Source organism: Papio anubis, chromosome 3 (assembly GCF_008728515.1).
Source record: "Papio anubis isolate 15944 chromosome 3, Panubis1.0, whole genome shotgun sequence".
In the NCBI taxonomy this organism is placed as follows: domain Eukaryota; kingdom Metazoa; phylum Chordata; class Mammalia; order Primates; family Cercopithecidae; genus Papio; species Papio anubis.
The window spans coordinates 156,256,492-156,277,410 of record NC_044978.1 but is presented as its reverse complement, the minus strand read 5'-3'; the positions used below and the strand labels follow the sequence as shown (position 1 = coordinate 156,277,410).

At 33.4% G+C, this 20,919-nt stretch overlaps 2 long non-coding RNA genes across 4 annotated transcripts in view; one reads left to right on the top strand and one right to left on the bottom strand.

The window, feature by feature from the left end:
- The window catches only part of LOC103884300, a 77,257-nt gene that overhangs the window by 42,928 nt on the left and 13,410 nt on the right, over positions 1-20,919 (top strand). Inside the window, exon 1 of one of the 3 annotated variants that reach the window (XR_646840.3) lies at positions 15,076-16,936. The exons of 1 other annotated variant lie outside the window; for it this stretch is intronic. This is a non-coding gene — a long non-coding RNA (uncharacterized LOC103884300). Of the gene's footprint in view, positions 1-15,075; positions 16,937-20,919 lie in introns of those variants that run through there. One more of the 3 variants, XR_646842.4, reaches the window with a different exon arrangement.
- LOC103884299 lies at positions 9,024-16,630 on the bottom strand. Its single transcript, XR_646839.4, has 2 exons — positions 16,577-16,630; positions 9,024-9,154 (listed from the first exon to the last, which is right to left on the bottom strand). It is a non-coding gene; the product is annotated as an uncharacterized LOC103884299 (long non-coding RNA).

Genomic DNA, 20,919 nt, shown 5'->3' with positions numbered 1-20,919 from the left:
GGGAAAGAGTGAAAGAGAGACAAGAGTGGGTGTGGTAGTTTGTCCAAATATTGCCTCTTTCCCCAGTGTCAGCATTTATAGCTAAATTTTGGAATGGACAACTTACCTTTGTAATTATGAAACCATCAATCAAACAGCTTTCCAGAGACGTAACATATTCTCATTCAAACTACTGCACAAACGTACTGAGTGTTAAGAGATTTAGCTTTTTAGTATAATAAATACTAATTGTGAATACCACTTATCCTCAATTGTATAACATTTTATTTAGCAGTTTCACATTTGTTTTTCTGAGGAAATAAACCTGGATTTTTAATTCATGGCTTCCAATTTCATAGTATGTGTGTAGAGACTTAAAGGAAATGGAAGGTTTATTCTTTAAGAGTTTCACTGATATGAACAGTATGGATATTATCTTAAATAAATTTGATAAAAATACAGTTATTAGAATACTTGAACTTTGGTGAAACTTACCCACATTTAAAAAGAGCCCCCCTTACTATCATCATACTAATTTCTCATTCTGTCTTCATGATTATTTCTCAATTTTAGCAAAGTACTATAAAGTGCTGATTAAGTGTTTTTCTGACCATAATCATGTAGTATAAGTAAAGAAAAAGTCCTAGAGGCAAAATCTGTGGCGCAAACTATTCAATGAAAGTAAGATATTTGCTCTGCACACACTAGTATGATTACTATTATGAATTACGATAACAATAGCAAAAACAACATTAATACCATTAATACTAGTAGCCAATAGCTATTGAGTTTCTATTTGTGCCAGGCATGTACATGTATTATATCAAATAACTCTGTAAATGTGGCTGTTAAGCATGCAATCGTGTTAACAAATTTTAATTGCATGAGAAAGTTCAGGTAGTAAAGTGACTTGACTAAGATCATATAGCTAGTAAGTTGGAGAGCTAGAATTCTTGTCCTATAGTTTGAATTTTAAGTCATAGAATTTTATATTCACAAATAAGACTTTCTCTCCCCCTGCAAAAGAAGATCTTAAAATGTTTGTCTTTTTTTTAAAAAAATCATTTCCTTCATAGTGCTTCTCAACTACACTTGGTGATATGCCTGCATAATAAAAGTATATACAAAAGTTCCCCTAAATGACCAAATATCATTGTTGGCACACAATGTTTTGTAAAGTAGCAAGTAGGTATAGATCTTTGCTTTTATGGCATAGTTTCAACTTCAACTTAGAAATACCTTGCATACTCTATTTAAAGTAATCAATTTCTTACTAAGTAAATTCTTTCTTTTGTGACCAGAAATATCATTGATTTTTTTTTTTTTTCTACTGCCAGGTAGACTCAATAAAATGGACAAGGACAGAACCTTACCTCTGTAACTTGCTGTCTTTTTACTCGACATTAGAAGTTAAATTGTCCTGGGGACTGACTTGAATAGATAGTATTCAAATTGTTGAAAATAGAAACAATAATAACATTATTTTAAGGTTTATATTGTTGCTTTGGCAACAGAACAGCCAACCCCACATAATTATTGATATCCCATATGCAATTTCTTAAAGAAAGTGCTAAATTTTTAGTTTTTCATCTTTCAGTGCTTCTTTTTCTTTTCTATCTGTATCACAATGAAGAAAACAGGGAGGATTATGTCATGGGAGTAGAAGAGACCATTTAACCCTTCATTGAAGTGTTCAACATTTCACAGCCAAGAATATAGCCTCAACCAGAACATGTTTTTCTGTATTTTCGTTTCTATGTTCCATTCCCAAGCATCTTTTTACTACAGCATGTAACTTTATACAAACCTCTATTGCAGAACATGGCAGTACTACCATCTTTAAAAACTACTGATGCAACACTAAAATCAAATGTCAGATGAGATAGTTAGGCAAGGTTTCAAAATGTAAAGAATTGTTTCTTTTCTTCCTGAGAAAGGAAAAGAAAAACCATTTAACCAGAGGAAACCTGGAAATTTTAAACTGCTCAGTTCAAAAGTAAGACATGTTAGGTTTTGAATGGTGACATTTTAAATAAAAAATTATTTTTCTGTTAAATGCTGAAATCAGACATGAATATATAGAATATGATGGCGTAAAAAGGAACAAAGAACAGTGAAGTACCCTTTGTTTTTTACTAGTCACAATGTTTATGAATTTTACTTAACCTAGAAGTTCTAACCTTTCCAATTCCTATGCCACTTACTCTTCAACACAGGATATTAAAATAATAATTTAAATAAAAAATTTAAAGAACAGACAAGCACATCTGTGACATAGTAACTTTTTATTCAGATTTGAGTTTTTCTGAAAATTAATTAATGTAAGTACACTTACATTAATTTGCATTAAATAACCTGTATTTTGCAATCTCAAAATTTAGTATTCGGTTTTGAGGTTCATTTCAAAGAATTGCCAAAATTGTTCAAATGTATTTGAAACCTCTCCAGAGTTTCATGATTCTATTTTGGTTATGAAACAAATCTCTTTACTCTGAGGTAGTGAATGTGTTCAGATTATTAATAAATACTTTAAAATTAATTAATTATCATTTCTAACTTTATAGGCACAATCTAAGTATCTAATTTGTAGATATAGTCCATGGCTATTACTTTATATTACATTAATTTAAAAACTTCTTCCCTAATTGTAAGCTAAAACTGACATGTTTATATCTCATGTTTTACCCATTCATGTAAATTAAATTGTGTTATTATTTTAAGACAAATCAGATGCAATTTGTAAAATCCACAGAATTGCGTATATATGACCGGATGTTAAAAACATTTCCAGGACTTATTTTAAGTAATTCTTGTTTATCTGTTAATACGCTTAGCTATTTTTATCTGATATATTTTTATAGTAAGAAAACTATTTAAAAACTATAAAGGGTTAAGAATTTTTCTTTTGTAAAGTAAGTAAATTCTTGTAAGGTTGTGTCTTCATATTTACATTTGATTATACAGTTTTGCTGGCTGGAGACTTTCTACCTTTTCCTGCAGAGAAAAGAATAAAAACACAGAAATAAAAAATGGCAATTTACACTATTCTTTAAAATAAATATGAGAAAACTAAAAAAAAAATAAAAATTCCTCAATCTCTCTGAGGAAAGCATCATATTTTAGAGGGTGGTATAAAATAAAACATTTCTTCTTATTGACTAATGTTCATTAGACTCTTTTTCCAACGGTTATCTTCCTCACCGTATGCTATTATAATAAAGATAAATTGTTTTCTTTAATCCTGTTTAATCACTGCCTAGTAACATTTTAATATATATTAAAAGGCAAGAATCCACAATTGTTGTAAATAAAATTTAGAAATCCAAAGCATTTGGAAGAAGGAGTAGACTTAGGCTGAAAAAGTAGCGACACGTATTATAAAGTGACGGATATGTGTAAGTAAAATTGTCTTATATTATCTAACAAATCTTTGGATTTAGACAAGGTTATCTCTGTGCAAAATATTGAAAATTTTTGCTCTTTAAGAGCTACTTGCTCTTTATTACATATATTTAAGTACTCCAAAAAAAAAAAAAAAAAAAGAAGAAGAAGAAGAATGAGAGATGAGTTTAGAAAAGAAGTAGGGAGGTTTACTTTTTTTTAACTTTTATTTTAGGCCCAGGGGTAAGTGTGAAGGTTTCTTATATAGGTAAATTTCATGTCATGGGGGTTTAGCGTACAGATTATTTTGACACCCAGGTAACAAACATAGTATCTGACAAAGAGTTTTTGAGAAACCACCAACTGCTTTCTACAATGGCTGAACTAATTTTGATTACCACCAGCGGTGTATAAGCATTCCGTTTTCTCTGCAACCATGCCAGCACCTGCGTTTTTACTTTTTAATAATCGCCATTCTTACTAGGGCAAGATCGTATCTCATTGTGATTTTAACTTGAACTTTTCTAATGATTAGCGATGTTTTCATATGCTTGGCTGCATGTACGTCTTCTTTTGAAAATTATCTGTTCATGTCTTTTGCTCACTTTCTAATGGGGTTATTTTTTCTTGTTAATTTGTTTAATTTCCTTACAGATTCTGGACATTAGACCTTTGTTGGATGAATGGTTTGCAAATATTTTCTCCTATTATGTAGGTTGTCTGTTTACTCTGTTGATAGTTTCGTTGCTGTTTAGAAGCTCTTTAATTAGGTCCCATTCGTCATTTTTTTTTTTTTTTTTTGTAATTGCTATTGGCATCTTTGTCATGAAATATTTGTTGGGTCCTATATCCAGGATGGTATTTCTATGTTGTATTGTAGGATTCATCAGGAATATTGGCCTGAAGTTTTCGTTGTTGCTGTTGTGTCTCTGCCAGATTTTGGCATCAGAATGGTGCAGGCCTCATAGTTAAAGAGGACTCCCTCCTCCTCAATTTTTTGGAATAGTTTCAATAGGCATAGTACTAGGTCTTCTTTATGCAACTGGTAGAATTCAGCTGTGAATCTTTCTGATTTGGGGCTTTTTCTAGTTGGTAGACTTTTTATTACTGATTCAATTTTAGAACTCTTTATTGGTTTGTTCAGGGTTTCAATTTCAGTTTGGTTCAATCTTAAGTCGTTGCATGTTTCTAGGAATTTTTCCATTTGTTCTACATTTTGTTTTCTTGTTTGTGTGCATAGAGGTGTTCATAATAGTCTCTGAGGGTTTTTCTGTTTTCCTGTAGAGTCAATGGTAGTGTTCTCTTTGTCATTTCTGACTGTATTTACCTGGATCTTCTCTTTTTTTTATTAGTACAGCTAACAATCTATCAATCTTATTTATTCTTTCGAAGAAACTTTTCCTTGATTCATTGATTTTCTGTGTGTGTGTGTGTGTGTGTGGTTTTTTTTTTTTTTTTTTTGCATCTGTATTTCATTCAGTTCATTGCTGATTTTGGTTATTTCTTGTCTTCTGCTAGCATTGTCATTGGTTTACTCTTGTTTTTCAAGTTCATTTAGGTGTGATGTTAGGGTGTTAATTTGAGATCTTTCTAACTTTTTGATGTGAGTGTTTCAAACTACAAATTTCCTCTTAATACTGCTTCAGCTGTGTCCCAGAGATTCTGGTATGTTGTATCTTTGTTTTTCATTAGTTTCAAATAATTTCTTGCTTTCTGCCTTAATTTCATTGTTTACTCAAAAGTCAATAAAGAGAAAATTGTTTAATTTTTATTTAATTGTAAGGTTTTGAGAAATATTCTTGGTATTGATTTCTATTTTTATTGCACTGTGGTCTGACAGGATAGTTGGTATGATTTTGATTTTCTTGAAGTTGTTGAGAATTGTTTTATGACCAGTTGTGTTGTCAATTTTAGAGTATGTGACACATGCAGATGAAAGAACGTATATTCTGTTGGTTTAGGGTGGAGGGCTCTGTAGATGTCTGTTAGGTCCATTTGGTCAACTGCTGAGTTCAGGTCCCAAATATCTTTGTTAGTATTCTTATTGATGAGCTGTCTAATACTGTTAATGGAATGTTGAACTCTCCTACTGTTACGCTGTGGTTATTTAAGTATCTCTGTAGGTCTCTAAGGACTTGTTTTGCAAATCTGGATGCTTCTGTGTTGGTTGCCTATATATTTATGAAAATTAGGTCTTTTTGTTGAATTGAACCATTTATCATTATATAATGCCCTTCTTTGCCTTTTTTGATCATTGTTTCTTTAAAGTCTGTTTTGTGTGAAATTAGAATAACAACTCTTATTTTTTCTATTTTCCATTTGCTTGGTGAATTTTTCTCCATTGCTTTACTTTGAGCATATGATTGTCCTTGCATGTGAAACGGATTTCTGGAATACAGTGAAGAATTTGGGTCTTTATTCAACTTACCACTCTGTGCCTTTTAATTGGGGGAATTTATCTCATTTACTTCCAAGGTTGATATTGACATATGTGGTTTTGAACCTGTCATCATGTTGTTAACTGGTTATTATGCAGACTTGATGGTGTAGTTCTTTATAGTGTCAGTGGTCTTTGTAGTTGGTTGTGTTTTTGTGGTGGCTGGTAATAGTTACTCATTTTCGTATTTACTGCAACCTTAAAGTCCTCCTGGTACAGTGGTAGCAAACTCCCTTAACATTATTTTGACTGAAAAAGATCTTATTTCTCCTTCGCTTTTGAAGCTTGATTTGGCTGAATAAGAGAAAGCTTAATTGGGCTGAATATGAAATTCTCGTAAATTATTTATTTATTTATTTATTTATTTATTTATTTATTTAAGGATGCTGAATATAGGCCTGTAATCTCTTCTGGCCTGCAGAGTTTCTGCTGAAAGGTACACTGTTAGCCTGATGGGGTTCCCTTTGTAGGTGACCTGCTCCTTCTGTCTAGCTGCCTTTAATATTTTTACTTTCATGTCAACCTTGGAGAATTTGCTAACTGTGTATCTTTAGGGGTAGTTATCTCATATAGTATCTCACAGGGGTTCTATGTATTTCCTGAATTTGAATGTTGGTCTTTCTGGCAAGGTTGGGATGATTTTCATTAATGATATTCTCAAATATGTTTTCCAAGTTTCTTGCCTTCTCTCTCTCTCTTTCATGGATGCCAATGAGTTGTAGATTTGGTCTCTTTATGTAATCTCATATTTCTCAGAGATTTTATTATTCTTTTCTTTTCTTTTTTTGTTTTTGTTTTTGTTTTGCTTTATTTCTTTCTGACTGAGTTTATTTGGAGAACCAGTCTTCAGGCTCGGAGATCATTTCCTCAGCTTGGTCAATTCTGCTGTTAATTTTGATTGCATTCAGATATTTTTGTAGTGAGCTTTTAAGCTCTATCAGATCACTTTGGTTCTTTCCTACAATGGTCATTTCATCTTTCAGCTACTGTATAATTTTATTGTACTCCTTAGATTCCTTAGACTGGGATTCTACTTTGGTGATCTTTATTCCTATCCATATTCTGAATTCCGTGTCTGTCATTTCAGCCATTTTGGCCTGGTTAAGAACCATTGCTGGGATCTAGTGCAGTCATTTGTAGGTAAGAAGATACTCTGGCTTTTTGAGTTGCCAGAGTTCTTGTACTGTCTCTTTCTCATCTGTGTCAGCTGACATTCCTTTAATCTTTGAAGTTGCTGTCCTTTAGGTGTTTTTTTTGTTTGTTTGTTTTTTGGGTCTTTTAAAAATGTTTCATTGATAAACTTAGGGGTTTAATTGTGGTATAATGTGGTCTCAGTCAACTGGTTCATTTTGGAAGGTTTTAGGGGACCACGGTTCAGCTTAGCACTCCTGGGCTACATGCTCAGTCTCTGGGGTTTTGGTACTGAGCTCTCAGGTTTATTCTCTGGCCGTTTGAGGTTAGGAACCTGTTCTTCAGGAGGGGTTGCACCACTGGCAGTGGTGGGACAGTGGGCTGCACATGCACACATATGCTGTTTGGAAGGGGAGTCAAGGTCTGCCACATGCATGTGCTGGCAAAGCAGTGGTGGGGGGTGCTGTGGTTGATGGCATCCTGGGAAAGCAGCAGTAGGAGGCTGTAGTGGGGGAAGCTGCAAGTGAGCTGGAGCATGTCAGTGTGCACCGGAATATAGGAGTTCTCTGATGATCATGCATGTCCACTGGCAAAGGAGCTATTTTGAAGACACCCAGTAAGCACCGTGTTTGAGATCTGAGTCTGTGATGCAAGTGGACACAGCCAGGTTAGGGTATCAGGAAAGTACGGCAGACAGGGATCTTTCAGATCAGACTGTCCCCATCCCATGGGCAAGACTGCCCTGCTCTGTCCAGGTGTGACAGTCACCTATAGGGTAAAGCTTCCGAGAGGAGGATGGTCAGTCTTGGAGGATGGGCATGCCTGGCTGTGCTCACTGTAGCCGTTCCTGCATCAAATCCTCTGGGCTTCACACAAGCTAGAGTCCTTCCTCTGCTACCTCTTTAAGCAGCTCCACTTATCAGCTCAAGGGTCCATGGGAGTCTCCTACTTCTAAGATTCTTGAAGTTCCTGTTGAGAGTGGGCCACTCCTCACCTGTTAAACTCACTCTTTCCCCAGAAGTTGCTGGAGGCCAAGAATGAGTCTTGGTGCTCCACAGCCCCGTGCAGCATTCCCAGCTTCCCCTCCCTTCAGTGCAGCGACTGTATCCTCCTTCTATCCATTTGCTATGTCTTCCCTTCAAAGATTTGCTCAGAGTGTGCCTGTCTTCCTAATGTCCCAGTCTTTTGGTGGGGTTTATTCTTCCTGGCTGTGTTTAATCAGCCATCTTGACTGATGTCTCTGAAGTGGGGAGTTTGTATTCAGAATTAGAGGGTTAGAACTTTCTAGGTGAGCTTTATTTTAACAGAATATAACGCTATTTTTTAATCTCCATTTTCTCCAGACAATAATAGATTCTTGATTTAGGATACAACTCAAGGCTAAACCAAAATCTAGATATGACATGGCCTCAGAAGAAAGATCAAATATGTGATAAGGCTATAGCACTCTTTGTTAAGACCTCAGAAAGAAATATGGTCATGTGATCTAATAAAACCTCTAAGTTAGAAAAGTGTGATAGAAAGCTAAAGGTAAAATACACATTAGTAACATAATATGACCTAATAGTCAGTAATTAAACATAGAAATTGGAGAATGTCTTAAATATGATTGGGGGTGTGTGTGGCTTTTAGCAGAGAGAGTTGCTGTAGATGGGAATCAAATGCATAGAAAGTCCACACAATGAGAACGTTGTATTAAATTGCAGGAAACTCAGACTATCCATAAAAAGACTTCTAGGTCACCAACTTTCCCAAGGCAGAAAATAAACAATGAGTTTTGATAGTCTGCCAAAAATGATACGTATCGCAATGCCCTTTTCTGGAATGATGAGAGTAAATTGTAGAAAAAGAAGTTGGTACCACCACGTGGAACCAACAGCTGTGTAAACAATGAATTGGGGAACCACTCCCAGTGAGCAGAACCAGGACCCATTCAAACAAAAATCTACTTGACAAGAAAATCCTTACTACATTATCTATCCTCAAAAGAAAATGCAAACCATCAATAAAACATTCTGACAAAATAGTTGCAATAATCCTAAGAGGCTCATGTCATAGGTGTTATCCTGACCATAATATCTCTGGAATACATTCCTGATAGGAAAACTTCATTTTATTATCTTTGAAAAAAATTTTCCAGAACCGTTTCCTCCCAAGAAAATAGGTATTATTCCTCCCACAAAAACATTTCCATTTCAGTGCTTTGAAAGAAGCATCACTTTTAACCTGGAATAGAAAGAACATGAATGAAGGATGGCTTGTCCCTCTGACTGCTGGAGATGTTTTCCATATTTACCTTAAAAAAGAAATTCAAATCAAACCACAAACTCAGCTTGACATTTTGTAATATTAGTGTTATATAAAATATGAAATAAGCACACAAAATGAGAACTATATATATCTACCACTTTCAAGAGCTCAATCTGGTTTTGTATGGTAACATTCTATATTTATGGCCATATTTTACAAATATCATGTTTTGACAAGAAAGGAGATTCAGAATGCAAAGAGGGTTAGGTGGAGGCAGGCATACAATTTGCATTTGCTACTGGGAGTTTATATGTCCTGTCAAACACGCTTCTGTATAAATGCTAACATTATGTAATATTGTGACATAGCCCATGACCTGAAGTCAATTAGACATGATTCTAATTCCAACTAAGCCTCATACTAACTGTGTGATTTTTGAAAAGTTAACTAAGAGATAGGAATTAAATTTGTAAATTGAGTATAAGCAAACTCTTTCCCAGGAATTGATGAAAAATATCTAGAAATCACATATGCATAGTTCTGATCAAAAGCCTGATATTTAGTAGTACTTTTCAAAAAGTAGACACATTGGTAGTTTCCCTTAATATAGATTTATAAAGTTAACGTGGAATCATGTAAGAGAGCACGATGTGACATCTCCCAGACTCCCAACCTAATCCAACAGAAAATGTATAAATCATAGCCAAACTTCAGATGGCAGTGAAGAAAATTAAGTATTTTTTAATTTTGGTAGAGTATTTGGGCAGAATAACAAAATCATACACTAATCATATTCTATCTCATGTACTCAAATAGTATTTAGCTAAGAGAAAGATTTTGAAACATAGGTTTCTGTTTTATCTTTGGGTTGATAGTTAGGGATAGTACTTCCCCAAAATTTAATAGGCCAAATAAATAATAGAAATTTCTTTCACAAACAATAAGAACTGTGATTTCTGTCTCAAACACATTGACCCGTTTTCTATTCTTTATAAGTTTTAAACAAGATATCCTCATTCAAAGGATATGCTGATTTTAATTTTAAATAAGATTAAACTAGTAAAATATAACCTAAATATTTTTTAAGGGAAAAGATTTTAATTATAGTGACATAAACAATCAAGAAAAGTTCTTTGTGCTTTCAGTAATATGAGAAATATATCTTCTCTAAATCAGAATAGGCTGAAATAAAGTCTAAGATTAAAACAAAATTGGTTGAAGTGAACAAATAATTCAACAGAACTCAATATCTGATTAAAACATGAGTTTGTAACCTCAGCAGTATTGACAGTTCAATCCTGATAATCATTTGGGGGATTTGCACAGTAAGTTGTAGAATGATTTGCAGTATCTTCTCCTTGCTAGATGTCAGTAGCATTCCTCAATTGTGAAAAGTAAGGAAATCTCCAGGAACTACCAAATGCTGTTTGAGGGGACAAAATTTCCTCTACTTGAGAACTATTGAGGTAGAGGAATTGAAGAACAAAATGGACATTGCAGAAAATTGAATACATGTATATATAAAAGGCAACATTGTGAAGTTGGAAACAGAAGTCAAGGCAAAGGAAGAAGATACTATAATAATAATCCACAATTTAATAAATATGATGCAAAATATACACATTCCAAGTCAAAGGAATAATCAAGAAAAAGTAGAATAAACTGTTCATCTCAAAATTATCTAATTTCACGTAAAAAATGGCCTGTTATATGTCCAATAAAATCAAGTATAAAAGTCATAGTTAAATGTATTCTCAAGAACTGTACCAGAATCCAGACAAGAATAAAGAAGTACAGAAGATATATCTCAATATATATTTCTAATGAAAATAGATATTAATATTATAGAAATAACACTATTAAAAGGAAAATGTCATGATATTAAGTAGGAAAATTCTAAGTATATTCTAGTGACAAATGATAATTCTAGCAAATTGAGAAAGAGAATTTAAACTTAAAGCAGAAAAAAAAGGCAACTGCTCCCACCAAATTTAAAAAAAAAAAAAAAGGAGAGAGAGGCTCTTATGGCTCTATTACTATCAGAAAAATTAAAGGCAAAAAACACAAGGCAAAAAAATTATATAGCTTTTTTATTCACATTAAAATGTAATATGTGCTAAAGGTTTGGATTTCTGTGTCAAAACACATAGCACCAGGGAACTTAAAAAAAAAAAAATGTTTGCAGTGCAAGGACCAGACAAAACAATAAATTTTGAAGAGAATTTTTATATACCACTATCAGTCTATAACAAATCCACTAAAAATCTAATTAGAGTTAGAAAAACTCTAATACTTAGATATATTCAAACTTACTGATTTAAGCATTTAATTTTATGTTCCACAAACCTGAAGAGTAATCATGGAACAATTAAAAATAGGTTAAGTATACCAGCCTACAATGAAAACTTTAATGAAGTCTTAAAATAAAAACTTTTCTATCTAACTTAACACAATCTATGGAATAATTTTAAAAGTTTGTGTGGAAGTATTTTGTTTCTAGATAAGATATGGAATAATATACAGAATAATAAGCTTCATCAAAATAACAAGAAATCACAAGATATACCAAAAGTACATTTTATTAAGCCATCAGAGTTAGAAAGAAGTTTAAAAGATGAAACTGTACAGTGGTGAGTGGGGAGCAGAGGACACTCTCCTGTCAGTTGCTAAAGTTTGGGCAGGGATGGTGGACATGAAAGATGGACAGAAAAGGATTGTCTTTGCTCCCGTAAGCAGGTACCAGGAAAACATCAGACAACATTTAGGAACACACTTTCAAATTTGCAGCAAGACCAACACTTTCATATTTGAAGCAAGAAGATTATGGGATGATTAAATACTTCTTTTCGTAAAGTAATTAGGAGCTGAGTAGGGCAAGACAAGAGAAAGAGCTCTTACAATCTCAGTCTCACAATTTCAAAATATCAAAATATCAACGTCTATCTAACAGGTCTATGTTATTACAGTCTCACAGATTCACAGTTTCAAAATTCTCCCGAAGTGAGATTTAGAATTGTCAAGGTGCAACATTCTCAGGGTCAATTTTCATGTCAGCAGGAGTATTTGATCATTCTGTTGTTCCTCACAAGTCTTTCTTATCTATTAAAATCTCACAGCTATTTCTTATCTACTATCTGGCCTTTTGTAACATCACACTCATGTGAATTTTATATTGAATTAAATAATCACTTCTATTCATTGTCTTTTGCTGATTTCTCATTCATCAGCGGATCTTAAATAATCCAAGAGCTTTTTCCTTAGTCCTCTTTTCTTTCCTATCCCCACTCTATTCCAGAACATTCGCAATCATTCCCATCAATAGCTTAGTTACTAATCATTACATATCTACAACTCCCTAGTATAATTCACGTCATGCCTAAAATCTTACTTTAAGCCAGGAAAAAAATGGTACAGAGATAATAAAATTGACCAATGAAATAGAACATGGAGGCTAGAAACAGGCTTATGTGTAAAAAGAAACAAAACAGTAAATTCCATACATAGTGGAGTTGCATCGTAAGTAACTGAGAAATAAGACATGTTTTAATACATAATGCTGGAGCAATTGATTATCCACATCGAACAAATAAAAACTAATTGAATCCTTTCTACCACATATTACACAGAAATATTCTATCTACCACATATTACACAGAAATATTCTATCTAGGTTAATAACTTAAATATAAAAGGGAAAATATAACACTTTTGGGATAAATCATATGATGAAAGGGGATGAATTGCCACTATATGCACTGATATGAAGCTCAGAAATATTTTTTTTCAGTGAAAAAGTTACACTGAAGAAGGTTCTGTGCAATATCACTTTTGTAAAGTTCTGTCCCAAGCAAAAGTAAATAATACCTATAAAATAGTAATGCCTATCACAGAATAAAACAAGATAAAATTAAATAATTTTTTAAAAAATGATAAGCACAATATTCAGACTAGTCATTTTCTTTGCAAGCTGGGTGGATAATGAGATATTTCAAGAGATGTACACTTGCTTAGATTCATAATTAGTAATTTTCTATTTTTAAATAGATTTTTTTTTTTTTTTTTGCGTCTCATGCTACTGCATCCATATCAATCATTTATATTACATATATTCTTTGGTTTATGTAAAACATTACAAAATAAATGAATTTTAAAGCAAAGTTAAAATAACACACCTAAAGATTACAGTAATAGCTAGAAATGTATACTTTTGTTCTGTCATACTTAAGAATATACACGCAAAATCCCTAAGTAAAACAGCAGCATGTTAGTTTTAAGAAAGTTTTTTTTTTACCATACTTATATACATATATATATTTATATTTATTTATTTTATTACCATGAGGAAAATGAATGTTTTGGAAACTAGTGTATCTCTCTATCTGTGGCCTCAACTGGGCTCAAATGAGTTCAACAAAATCACTTCATTACTTATAAAACAATAACAATAATATAACCTTAAAACTACTCCAAGAAAACTTTTCTATTATGGTTTCCTATCATGAAAGACACTTACTTTAGACTAATGATAATTATTATACTTAATAATAGAGTTCTAAAGATGTATTATAAAAAGTTAGAAAAAACAAGAGGAACTAATATCTATTATTACCATTTTAAGGACATAATTTTTTTTTTTTTTTTTTTTTTTTTTTTTTTTTGAGGCCGGAATCTGTCACTGCAGCCCAGGCTGGAGTGCAGTGGCGGATCTCAGCTCCTGCAAGCTCCGCCTCCCGGGTTCCGCAGCATTCTCCTGCCTCAGCCTCCCGAGTAAGCTGGGACTGAAGCCGCCACCTTAGCCCCTAGTTTTGTATTTTTTAGTAGAGAGGCGGGTTTCACCATGTTAGCCAGGATGGTCGATCCTCCTGACCTGAAATTGAATCCGCCCGTGCGGCCTCCCAAAGTGCTGGGATTACAGGCTTGGTACAGCGCCCGGCCTTAGGACATAATTTTTTATTCAAAATATTTCAGACATAACTATTGGAAAAGAGGGAAATCAATATTATTAGCATGCATATGTATGCCAGTACACACATACACACATCCATATCTATACATGATTTTTCCTCAGTATTGCAGGGTGTTAGTTCCTGGACTCTCCCATGGATAACGGAATCTGGGGATACTTACATCCTTTGTATTAAATGGTTTAGCATTTGCATATAACTTACATCCTCATGTATACTTTAAATCATCTCTAGATTACTATAATACCTAATACAATGCAAATGTTATTTAGTGATTCTGCTGTAGTTTTATATTTATTAATTTTTATTGTTGTATTTTTAAAAATATATTTTCAATTTGCAGTTGGTAGAATCTGGGATAGAACTCATCACTGGTGCTGTGCACATTCATAAACCAATACCAGTTTCACACGAAGTGGAATTTGTAAACTGACGACACCAATAAGGGGACATCTTTGGAGTTGTAGTCAGGGTCACATAGATTATGTGAATGTGCCATTAGTGGATGGATGATCAATATATGAAATAAAGTTTCGGGGTTGTTAATAAGCAAAATTAGGTGCTTATTTAGTAAGGCACCTAAAAGATCCAATGCAAATGTCTAATAAAAGGACACAGTGAAACATAAATGATACATAAATACCTGTCATTTAGCACTGTATCAGAAATAACTCATAAGAAAGTATAACTTGAGCCAGGAACAGTGGCTTGCGCCTGTAGGTCCAGCTACTAGGCAGGCTGAGGCAGAAGGATCACTTGAGCCCGGGAGTTTGAGGATGCAGTGAGCTATGATTGTGCCTCTGCATTCCAGCCTGGGTGACAGTGTCGCTACAACTATTAAAATAAAATAAAAGCTTAATTTAAAAACATTTAGAGAAACAGTAACAAAAAACATAATTTCACTCAAGTAATGTTGATTAGATGTTTGAATTATGGGTATCTGAAAAGTATAAACTTTAGGATTAAGAAAAATAAGTAAAATTAGAAATTAATCATGTTTTTGGTGTTTTTAAATGAAAAATCTATGGCAAAGATATCATTTATTTCAACAATAGTACATGTTTTTGGTATTACCCCAACAAAAATATACAAATATTTGTCAAAATTTTTAAGTTGATTCTAAATTTCTCTAGATGGAAAAACTAAAAAGAAAATTTCACTTCAGATTACAATACAAAATCATGGTAGTCGTTATAAGTGATATATAACAGCCTTATTAAAACAACACATTCATTATTACCAAAACATTGTGGAAAATCAATAAGTGAATTAATTATAGAGAATTGGCAGTCCATTATGGAATATTTCTATAATGAAGACACTAATATACACTGATATGACATTTTAGATTAACAAGGAGGTCAATTAGCAATGCTGGAAAAATTGATTTTCTAATTGAAAACAATGAAATTACATGGTCATTTGGCATTATAAACAAAAATAAATTTTAGAAGTTAAAAATTATTATCTTGTTAAAAATTAGCCATAACACATAAAGACAAAAAAAGAAAGAGATGCCTCGGAAAGCTCATCTCCAAAGCATAAAATATCTTCTAATACTAGTATCAACTGAAAAAATCATGAAGAAGTTGTTTTGTTTTTGTTTTTGTTTTTTAATAGAGACAGGGTTTTGCCATGTTGCCCAGGCTGGTCTCAAACTCCTGAAATCAGGCTAACCACTTGCTTGGGGCCTCCCAAAGTTCTGGGATTACAGTCATGAGTCTACATGTAGTGCCCAGACTTGAAGTATTTTTTAAACACTTAACCAAAAGCAAAGAAAGTGTCATTTATTTCAAATATGTATTGAATTATCAACTTTTCCAGAAGTTATGTATCCATCTTTATTTGATTTTGGAGAGTTTGGAGGCTTTAATCAATGTATAAATAATAAAGATGAAAGAGAGGAAAATGATGCACTGTTAAATTCTGGTCATATTATACCAACAGGCATCGATCCAACAGTTTACTGGGAAATGAGAACAATACCAATTGCGAAAAAAGATACATTCAGAATGATTCTGATAGGAACAGGAAGCAGGGAAATACTGGGCAGAAGAGGGCGGTTCTCTGGCCAAGGTCCCACCCTCAAGCTTGGAAACTATGGCCCTAAATGAGAACATTTATGCCTGTTTTCCCTCCCAAATGTTACTTTTTTGGCCCACCCTGCTCCCTTATCCTGTGCCCGTGTAGACCCCAGACCTCAGCTGGCAGAGAGAAAAGCAGCTGAACGTCCAGAAGAGAAGCAGCAATTGAGCGTCAAGAGACTATGGATGGGCGTGCCTTAACTTCAGACGGCACCACTTCTGGGAGGAGCCCGGCCACAGATGGCCAAAATTCAGGGAAAGATCATCTTCTCCCGGCACCATCCCTTTTCCAGCTCTCCTTCCGCTGAGAGCCACTTCCACTGCTTAATAAAATCTTCTGTATTCATCACCTTTCATACTGGTCATTCGACCTGATTCTTCCTGGATGCCAAACAAAAACCCGGATACCAAGAGGGCAAGGTGTAAAAGGTTGTCATCCTGACTCCCTACTGATCTGTTTAACATTTAGCGATACACGAAAGGCAATTGCTAAAAGAGCATTGCTTGTAACACACCTGTAGACGTTGCCATGGGACCGGAGCCCAGAAGCACTCGCGCCAGCCAGGGCACCCGCCCACCAGTCTGCTCCCTCTCCCGCAAAGGATTTGAGCTTGGTGGTGGCCCAGTAAGCGAGTCAGACCCCTGTTACAAGTCCTGCGAAGGGGTCGCGGGAATTCTCCCGTCTCAGTTCCAGCTGAATACGACTATAAGTATATGGATAGAAATAAGTAGCACACAAAAATTGGCGTCTAATTTCTGAGTAGTGAGCTTTTTTACTTCATAAAGTTGTTAAATATTGTAGATCTTTGGGTAGAGGGGTGGGTCACACCTGTAATCACAGCGTTTGGGAAGGCCGAGGCAGGCAGATGACTTGAGGTCAGGAATTTGAGACAAGCCTAGCCAACATGGTGAAACCCCATCTCTACTAAAAATACAAAAATTAGCTGGGCGTGGTGACGTACACCTGTAATCTCAGTTACTCAGGAGACTGAGGCATAAGAATCGCCTGAACTCGGGAAGCAGAGGTTGCAGTGAGCTGAGATCATGCCACTGTACTTGGGCCTGGGAGACAAAACTAGACTCTGTCTCAAAATATAAATAAATACATAAATAAATAAATGTGTAGATTTTTAAAAACTCTATTTAAACTAGGAAGGTAAATAGGATTATTTCAATACATCAAATATATATATTAAATACTATGATATAAATGAATGTTATCACATATATATTTACTCCTTTAATAATTAAAAAATAAAAATAATAGGAAACACATAATACATTTATTTTAGGAAAAAAATGTATGTGTGGATAAATGATACATATGTAGACATTAAAATATAATAATTTATTAACAGGCGTTTTTGCTTGAACAAATCATGCAATCATACTACTGGAAAGACATTTGACTGCTACAAAGAGAATCAAATAAAAATATCCATTGCCCATATGATAATACAATAATAAATAGAATAAGAGCCTGACATTTCAAATGAATATATTCCTCAGAAATATCAAGCCAAATGCTTAGTTTTTGATTTTTTTGTGTTTTCATATTTGGCTTAAGATTGTTTTAAATTTTCTTTCTACTTTCTTCTTTGACCCATTGGTTATTCAGGAGAGGGTTGATTCGTTTCCACATATTTGTAAATTACCCAGTTTTCCTCCTGTGATAGATTTCTAGTTTTATATCATCATAGTTAGAAAATATGTTTGATATGATTTTAATCTTTTTAGATTTATTAAGTCTTGTGTTTTGGCCTAACATATGTGATTTATCCTGGAGAAAGACTCATGTGTACTTGAGAAGAATGTGTATTCTGTCACTATCAGATGGAATGTTCTGTATAGGACTGTTAGGCCCATCTATTTGATCTATATTGCTGTTCAGGTTTGCTGTTTTCTTATTGATTTTCTGTCTGCATGGTTTATAGATTTCTTGAAACTGGGCTATTGAAGTTTTCTACTATTATTGTTTTGCTATCTATTTCTTCCTTCAGTTCTTTTAATATTTGTAGATTTAGCTGCTCCAATGTTGGTGCATATATGTTTACAATTAGTATATCTTCTTGATGAATTAACCCTTTATCATTATATAATGATTTTTTTTTTGTCTCTGTGACAGTTTTTGACTTTGAATTTATTTTGTCTCCTATAAGTATAGCCATCCCTGCTCTCCATTGTTTACTATTGGCATGGAATATCTTTAACTATCCCTTCACTTTCACAGCCAATGTGTATCCTTAAAGCTAAAGTGAATATCCTATAGGCAGCATAGAGTTGGGTCTTGTTTTTGAAAATCCATTCAAATAGTCTGTGTTTTTTGATGGTCTGGAGTGCAGCAAAAGTAGTTCTAACAGAGAATTGTATAGTGATAACTACCTGTATCTAGAACAAAGAAAAATCCTAACTTTACATCTCAAGGAACTAGCAAAAGAGCAACAAAGTAAGCCCAAAGTTAGCAGAAGGAAAGAAATAATAAAGATCAAAATAGAAATAAGTGAAGCAGAGCTTTCTAAAAAATAGAGAGGATACATGAAACTAAGAGTTCATTTTCTAAAAAGATAAACAAAATTAGCAAACACTTAGAAAAACTACCTGAAAAAAAGGGAGAAGACACAAATAAAATTGTAAATCAAAGAGGATACATTAAAACTGATACCACAGAAATACAAAGGATTATAAGAGATTTTTATGAACAACTATATACCAACTGATTGGATAATCCAGAAAAAATTGATAAATTTCTAAAATAAAAACCCTCACCAAGACTGAATTATGAAGAAATAGAAAATCTGAACAGACCAATAACAGTAATCAAAAACTTCCCAGCAAATACCAATCCCAGGATCAAATGGTTTCACTGGTGAATTCTACCAAACATTTAAAGAAGTCGTTCCAATCCTTTTCAAAATCTTCCAAAAGAAAACAAATAAATAAATAAAAGCAAGGAAACTCTTCCAAACTCATTTTACAAAACCAGTGTTATCTTAAAGCCAAAAGATAATCATTGTTGGCAATGATGTGGAGAAAAGGGAGCCCTTGTTCACCAATGATAGGAATGTAAATTTGCACAGCCATTATGACAAACACTGTGAAGATTCCACATAGAGTTGAAAATAGAACTACCACATGATCTAGCAATCCCACTAGTAGGTGTATATCCAAAGGAAATGAAATTAGTATCTCAAAGAGAGATCTTTATCCCTATGTTTATTGTAGCATTATTCAAAATAGATAAGATACGAAATCAATCTAAGTGTCTGTTGTTGGAGGAATGGATAATGAAACTGTGATATACATACATAGATGGATGGATAACCAGATAGATTAGACAGATTGATAGATGATAGATAGATAGATAGATAGATAGATAGATAGATAGATAGATAGATGAGTAGATAGATGCACACACAAAATGGAATATTATTCAGCATTAAATAAATTTAAAAATCCAATCATTTGTGACAACGTGGATGAATCTTGAGGACATTATGCTAAGTGAAATAAGTCAGATACAAATATTGAAGGATCTCACTTATTTAAGGAATCTAACAAAGTGAAATTCAAAGAAGCAGATGGTAGACTGGTAGTTGTGAGGGGAAGAAATGGAAAAATGCTGATCAAAGTGTATAAAGTTCCAGTTATACAGGATGAATAAGTTCTGGAGATCTAACATACAGCATGGTGACTGTAGTTGATAATACTGTATTATATACTTGAAATTTGCTATGACAATAGATTTTAAATATTCTCTCCACAAACACATTAAAAAATGGTAACTATATGAGGTGATGGATATGTCACTTAGCTTGATTATGCTAATCATGTCACAATGTATACATATAATAAAACATAATGTTGTGTACCTTAACTGTAAGCAATTTTGTCGATGCATCTGTAAAGCTGGAAAAAATTAAAAGTAAAAATTAAATTGCAAATTATTTTTATTAAGCAAGTTATATATATTTCCTTTTCAATGTAGTTGTTTAAACATATATGAGAGAAAGCAGGATATCCTTAAGAAATCCTTAATTTTTTTCTCTACTAAACTATCTTGAAAACTTATTTTGCTATGCCATTAATAGCCTCTGTAACATTGAAAATATGCATGAACCAAAGGAAATAGAATATCTGTCCTTTTATAAAACACAATAGACTCAAAGGCTAAAAACTATATCCTGAGCAATGTTACTGAATTTTTTTGTGTTTGGCAAGTTTAACCATATTTAAGGAAGAAAATTGTCGGTAATATCATCTTCTCTTAAACTGAAACTGGCTAAGCACGGAATATTTCAGGCCAAGTACCACGTTTCTGGCATTAGGAGTCCTCCATTTGGAAAACAATGTCATAGGCTTCATGCAGACAGATGGATAAATGAACAAAAGCAAAATAACATCCTAAGTTTTCTTCTTCTTCTTCCTGCTTGGTCTTCTGCCAAATGAAACTATAATTCTGTAGAAAACGGAAAAAAAAATTCTGGCACAAATTTAACTCTTCCTATGTCAATTTTCTCGCTGAATTTTATCTTCTCTGGCATATCTCCATTTCATAGAATTAATATATTAGCAACTTGCTCAGAAAAAATATTTAAACAAGTTCCCTCAGTATATAAATTATTCTTTGGAAGAAAGTTACATCTATATTTAACTACTTAATTGTCTGTTGTTGTGGGTTGAATTGGATCTTCCC